This window comes from Phacochoerus africanus, chromosome 10, assembly GCF_016906955.1.
Source record: "Phacochoerus africanus isolate WHEZ1 chromosome 10, ROS_Pafr_v1, whole genome shotgun sequence".
NCBI classification, from domain to species: Eukaryota; Metazoa; Chordata; class Mammalia; order Artiodactyla; family Suidae; genus Phacochoerus; species Phacochoerus africanus.
In genome coordinates, this window is record NC_062553.1 from 121,267,657 (window position 1) to 121,273,794 (window position 6,138).

Sequence of the window (6,138 nt, forward strand, 5' to 3'; positions counted from 1 at the left end):
CTTGACTAAAAATTGTCTGATTGCTCTCTTCACAGTGGTTGCAAATCAGATAGGTGTGAGATGACTTTCCTTTGCATCTCCCTCGGTTTCTGAAGTCTTTGGTTCTATTGGCCATTTGTATTTCCTTTCTTGTGAGGTATCTGTTCACATCCTTTGCCCATTTTTCTATTGAATTACTTCTTTCCTGAGTAAATTTTAGGGGTTCTTTATTCCAGATACTAATCCTTTGTCAGTTTTATGTTTTAGAATATAATTTTTATTTTAAAATGATCAAATCTATCACTTTCCCTGGTGCTGTTGTTAAGTACCATTTAGGTTTCTTTACCCTGAGCAGAGTAAAGCAAACAAAAATGATGCAGTCTTGCCATCCAGGTAATCCGTTAACACAAAAACAAATACATAAAGCAATATATCCAAGAGCTAGAACATTCAAAATAGGAAAGAAAATTACATGAGAAAGAAAAGCTACACTCCTCCTTCTCCTAAAAAAACAGGTGACCACTATTAAGTTGATGTATCTTCCCAGAACTTTCTATGAATAGAGCATTAATACATATGCTTAAAATTTGCACAAAGGAATTCTGGGCCTTTTTGGTTTTTTTCCACATAGTGTATTTTAGACTGTTTCTGTATCAGGACATCAGATATGCCGTGCACATTAGTATCTTTCGGTTGGAGTGAAACCATGTGCTTTTTGTTTAAGTCTTTTGATTGATGTGGCTTAATTGCTTCCAAAAGATTGTATTTTTAAGAGAGCCATATTTAGTTGATGGAAAAATGGCAGTTAATGTCAGGACTCTTGGCTCTTCGTCACATATGAAAGGCCAAGCAGTATAACCCAGCTTCTCTCATTTTACCTAGAGGGTAGGAGACACAATAGGGGCCCAGATGGCCCCAGCCTGTTGTCCTGGGTGAATGAAAGGGGAAGTTAAAACTAGCTTCTATCCCAGCTATAGGAAATGTGCTTTTAATCTGGTTTGTTTTAGCCCAGCCTTCTGGAAACAATGTGTATTATTGCCATAGGCAGTTGCAACAACAGAATGGGCAAATAGGGTAGTAATGGAGAACTAATTTTTTTTTTCCTTTGGTCTTTTTAGCGCTGAAACTGCAGGATATTGGAGGTTCTCAGGCTAGGGGTCCAATCTAGCCTACACCACTGGCCTACACCACGGCCACAGCAACGCCAGATCCAAGCCACATCTGCAACCTACACCACAGCTCATGGCAACGCCAGATCATTAACCCACTGAGCAAGGCCAGGGATTGAACCTATATCCTCATGAATGCTAGTCACATTCATTTCTGCTGAGCAATGACCGGAACTCGGAGAACTAATAATTCTTTTAAAAAATTTTTTTTCTCCTTTTTCTTCTCTTACATAAGGTAAATGTGAATGAGATTGGCATTTTATATTCACCAATATGAGAAAACAAATTTTAAGGTAATAAAATAACTCACAATTCTGGCCAATTAAGGAATTTATTTTTCATCTCTGTCACAGTGAAGTACATACACCTGAGCCAACTAAATCAGTTTTTAAAAGTATGAGCATTTCTGGCTGAAAGCACAACTGTCTCTTTCAAAGAACCAGTATAAGATCCTTAAAGTTTCTTAGACTGTGGGACTATAGGTATAAAGTATTTCTTGGAGTTCCCATTGTGGCACAGTGGTTAACGAATCCGACTAGGAACCATGAGGTTGCGGGTTCGGTCCCTGCCCTTGCTCAGTGGGTTAACGATCCGGTGTTGCCGTGAGCTGTGGTGTAGGTTGCAGACGTGGCTCGGATCCCGCGTTGCTGTGGCTCTGGCGTAGTCTGGTGGCTGCAGCTCGGATTCGACCCCTAGCCTGGGAACCTCCATATGCCGCGGGTGCGGCCCAAGAAATAGCAACAACAACAACAAAGACAAAAAAAAAAAAGTATTTCTTGTTTAGATCCTTTTACTACATCTTCTAGGATGACATCTAGGTTGTTACATATATTTTGGAGGCAAAGTTTTTGGAAGACCGGATAAAACACCGGGCTAAAAACCAGTCCCTATGTGCAGGTCAACAAATCTATCCAGGTTGTCCAAAATTTACAATCCTACCACCTTAGAAGTATTGTTGGGAATGTTTTGAAGGAATCTTTATACTACTTTCTTGGATAAAAGGTATATAATTTTGACACCAATGGCTAACCTCCACTGTATATTTTATGAAAGCTAGTAAAATTTTTTAAGGTTCTTAAAATTTTACAATATTAGGCATCAACTTTAAACAGCTTTGTGTTTTTTTATTGAAGTTTTTCATACACTTGTCATTTTTCAATTCCTGCCTGATTTTCTGTGTTCAGCCTGTTGGGCTATTCTGCTTTCTATTTAACCCACCTAGTGATTGATATTCACTGCAAAGAGATAGTCCATATACAGGCAGGTCTGACTTGGAATAAGTTCTTTATTACATGCACAGGGAACTAACATATAAAATAGGATGTGTGGAATGATGAGGTTTTTGAGGTGAGGAAAAAAAAAAACACTACATTATGTCCAGACTTTGTTACAGTGGAGCCAGTTAATATATACAGTTTACACCAAAAAGAGCTCCTAAAGATATACATAATGCTGTTTCCATTTATCCTCTTTCAAAGCAAAATTAGACGGAGCTGAAAGTCCTCAAAATGTTTTTTTTTTTTTGTTGACTTGGGGAAGAGGGAACATATTTTACATGCACAGAATGTTTGAGAACATTTTCTGCTCGGCTCCCAATCACCCAAGTAGGCTAATGATCAAAGTCAGAGTAACTAATGATTCTTTGGGCCTAGAGACACTTTGTGACCCAGAAAAAAGTCCAACCTTGCATTCAGCCAGTTTATTTCAATTAATATGCAAGATGAGATTCTTTGTCAGCAAATACCCTTAGAAAAAAGACAACCACCAAAACATTTGGAAAATATTTTATTAAGTATAAACAGTTGCTTAAATAATAAATGCATAGAACCATGCCACGGGAATCATAAACAACTATGAAGTTGACCAATATGTACAGAGACATTATACAGATTTTTTGGTGGAACTTTATAAGAACAAAGCAGGAGTTCCTGTCGTGGCTCAGCAGAAACAAATCTGACTAGCATCCATGAGGATGCAGGTTCAATCCCCGACCTTGTTCAGTGGGTTAAGGATCCATCAGGAGCTGTGTTGTAGGTCGCAGACACAGTTTGTATCTGGCGTTGCTGTGGCTGTGGTGTAGGCCGGAGATTCCAGCTCTGATTCAACCCCTAGCCTGGGAACCTCCATATGCCTTGGTTATGGCCCTAAAAAGACCAAAAAAAAAAAAACAAAAACAGGTGGGGTGTGCCTTTAAGCAGGTTGATTTTTATCAGATGGCATCATAACAGAATCCCTTGAGATGAGGTGAACATGCACATGGTCCCTTCAGGAAAGGAGTACTAATCCACCACCTTACTACCTCGAGTTTAGACATGGACAGAACCACTCGTGCCTACCAAAAATACCTAGGTATGTTAAACAAAACATGGAAATTTGCTTTAAAATGTCTGCTGCTCTCTCTCTAATCTGCATCTTAATACTAAAAGTTCTTATCCTTGGCTATTTTGTTTCCTCAAAATCATCCAGGGCTCAGATTTACCAAGAGTTTAAAAAACTGCATTTTCTGAATTTTCTGCTGACCTCTGACCCCAGTACAGAAATAAAGCAAGTTTGCTTTATAATCATGTTGTATATAAAATAAAAAGTTACTGGAGTTCCCGTGGCTCAGTGGTTAATGACTCCAACTAGGAACCATGAGGTTGCAGGTTCAATCCCTGCCCTTGCTCAGTGGGTTAAGGATCCAGTGTTGCCCTGAGCTGTGGTGTAGGTCAAAGACTTGGCTCGGATCCCACATTGCTGTGGCTGTGGTGTAGGCCGGTGGCTACAGCTCCGATTAAACCCCTAGCCTGGGAGCCTCCATATGCCACCGGTTGGGCCCTAGAAAAGGCAAAAAGACAAAAAAAAAAAAGTTACTAAGTTGTGGTGTTATTACACAAAAGGATACCTCCACAGAAAAAGAGGGTAATTTGTCCTAGACAAGCAACTAGTTAAAAAAATTAGAGACCTCAGAGCTGTAGTGCTGTTGCTCTTGTGCTGCTCTCTTGACACCATAGTGTAAATACACCTGAGTCTGGGGGAGTCCTGGCATGTGTCTGTTGTTGGGAGTGGGGTGAGGAGGCTGCAGTAATAGTAAAAGGGCCAAGCAACCAGCAGAAGGAAGCAATTAACTCTACTAAAAGCTTTGCAGTAGTAAAGACTGGACAGCCACAAGAAAAATTACTAAAATGTTTCAAACTCTAACAAACATGAGTGAGTGCTAAGTGAAAAAAAACGTTTCCAGGAAGCCCTTCTTGAGTGCTCCACATACTGACTTTTGGCATTTTTAGTTAAGATATACCAGTGTTGACACGTTTTTTAATCACAGAATTGAATTACCATGTATAGACAGTTCTGTTGATGCAAGTCCCCAAAATAAAAAGCAGCAGATAACAGGTAGCCAAGGTCACCTTACTCCTGATTTCTTTTGCAAAATAACCAAATGCAAGCCACGGTTTTCCTTTTTCACCCTTAGCACCAAAAGGAAGTAGAGGTCAGGGACAAGGCTGCTTGCCCCTCCCAGTTCAAACAGTGGGGCCACAGACTTTCCATGCTTGGAACCTGTGCTGCCTTTCTTTTGATGTTCTGTTTTTTCTTTTTTGGTCACACCTGTGGCATGTGGACGTTCCAGGGCCAGGGATCAAATCGGAGCCTCAGCTGCGACCTACGCCACAGCTGTGGCAACACCAGATCCTTAACCCACTGCACCAGCCCAGGGATCAAACCTGTCAAATACTCAACCCACTGCACAACAGCAGGAACTCAGATGTTCATTTTTTAAATGAAGCAAAACACATTAATAACTTTTAGAACATTAGCATATTGCAACCTATATTGTGAAGCAATCTGTTCCTAAAACAATTTTCTGTTGGAAAATGGGCCACGCATCCACGTTACAAGTGGTATAATTTGCTCTTCTTGTAGCTAAATAACGGTAGAAGTCACACACCACCAAATATAGACAGAATCATATCACACTATCTCAGTCAACTCCAATATTTCTAACTCGCAGACCACTAAAAAAAAAAAATCTTCCCACCCCTATGGCTTGTTTTGCCCCCAAGATTCACTGCATTAATTGTTTAAAAGTAACTCATGGTTTATGAAATTTAAAATACAGTAGGATCAAATCTGTCCAGAGGAAAAAGAAACCATGACTCAAAAAGACACATGTACTCCAGTGTTCATTGCAGCACTATTTGCAATAGCCAGGACATGTCCACTGACAGAGGAGTGGATCAAGAAGATGTGGTACATATACACAATGGAATATTACTCAGCCATTAAAAGGAAAGAACAGCATTTGCAGCAACATGGATAGACCTAGAAATTACCATGTTAAGTGAAGTCAGTCAGACAGTGAGACACCAATATCACATGCTATCACTTACGTGTGGAATCTGAAAAAAAGGACACAATGAACTTCACTGCAGAACAGATACTGACTCACAGACTTTGAAAAACTTAGGGTTTCCAAAGGAGACAGGTTAGGGGATGGGGGGATGCACTGGAGGTTTGGGATGGAAATGCTATTAAAATTTGGTTGTGATGATCACTGTACAACTGTAAGTGTAATAAAATTCATTGAGTAATAAAAAATACAGTAAGATCACATTTAATTGACATAACTTTTAAATCAATATTTTGTATCCCCTTAGTAAGGTATGTTCCAAGAAGAACTACAAATTTTGCACTTAGTAATTTTATTGTTGATAATGATCTTGATGTCCTAATTCTGAAATATTTTTAACATGTCATGCAGAATCAAACAAGTAAATATTGAACCAAAGTTCTCACCATGGGAGATTGTAAAAGACAAATACGGAATATGGAAGGATGAGGAAGGTTAGTGTTAAATCTGTTATCAAAGCATCAGAATGAAGTCGTTACTTATTTTTTAAAAATGCATTTCCTGGCTCTGTTCCCTGAACAGTCCCAGAAGCAATGACACTCCAATAGCACCCAGATCTTGATTTCCAAACACCACGTCCCATGCAAAGAAAACAGGGTTCCT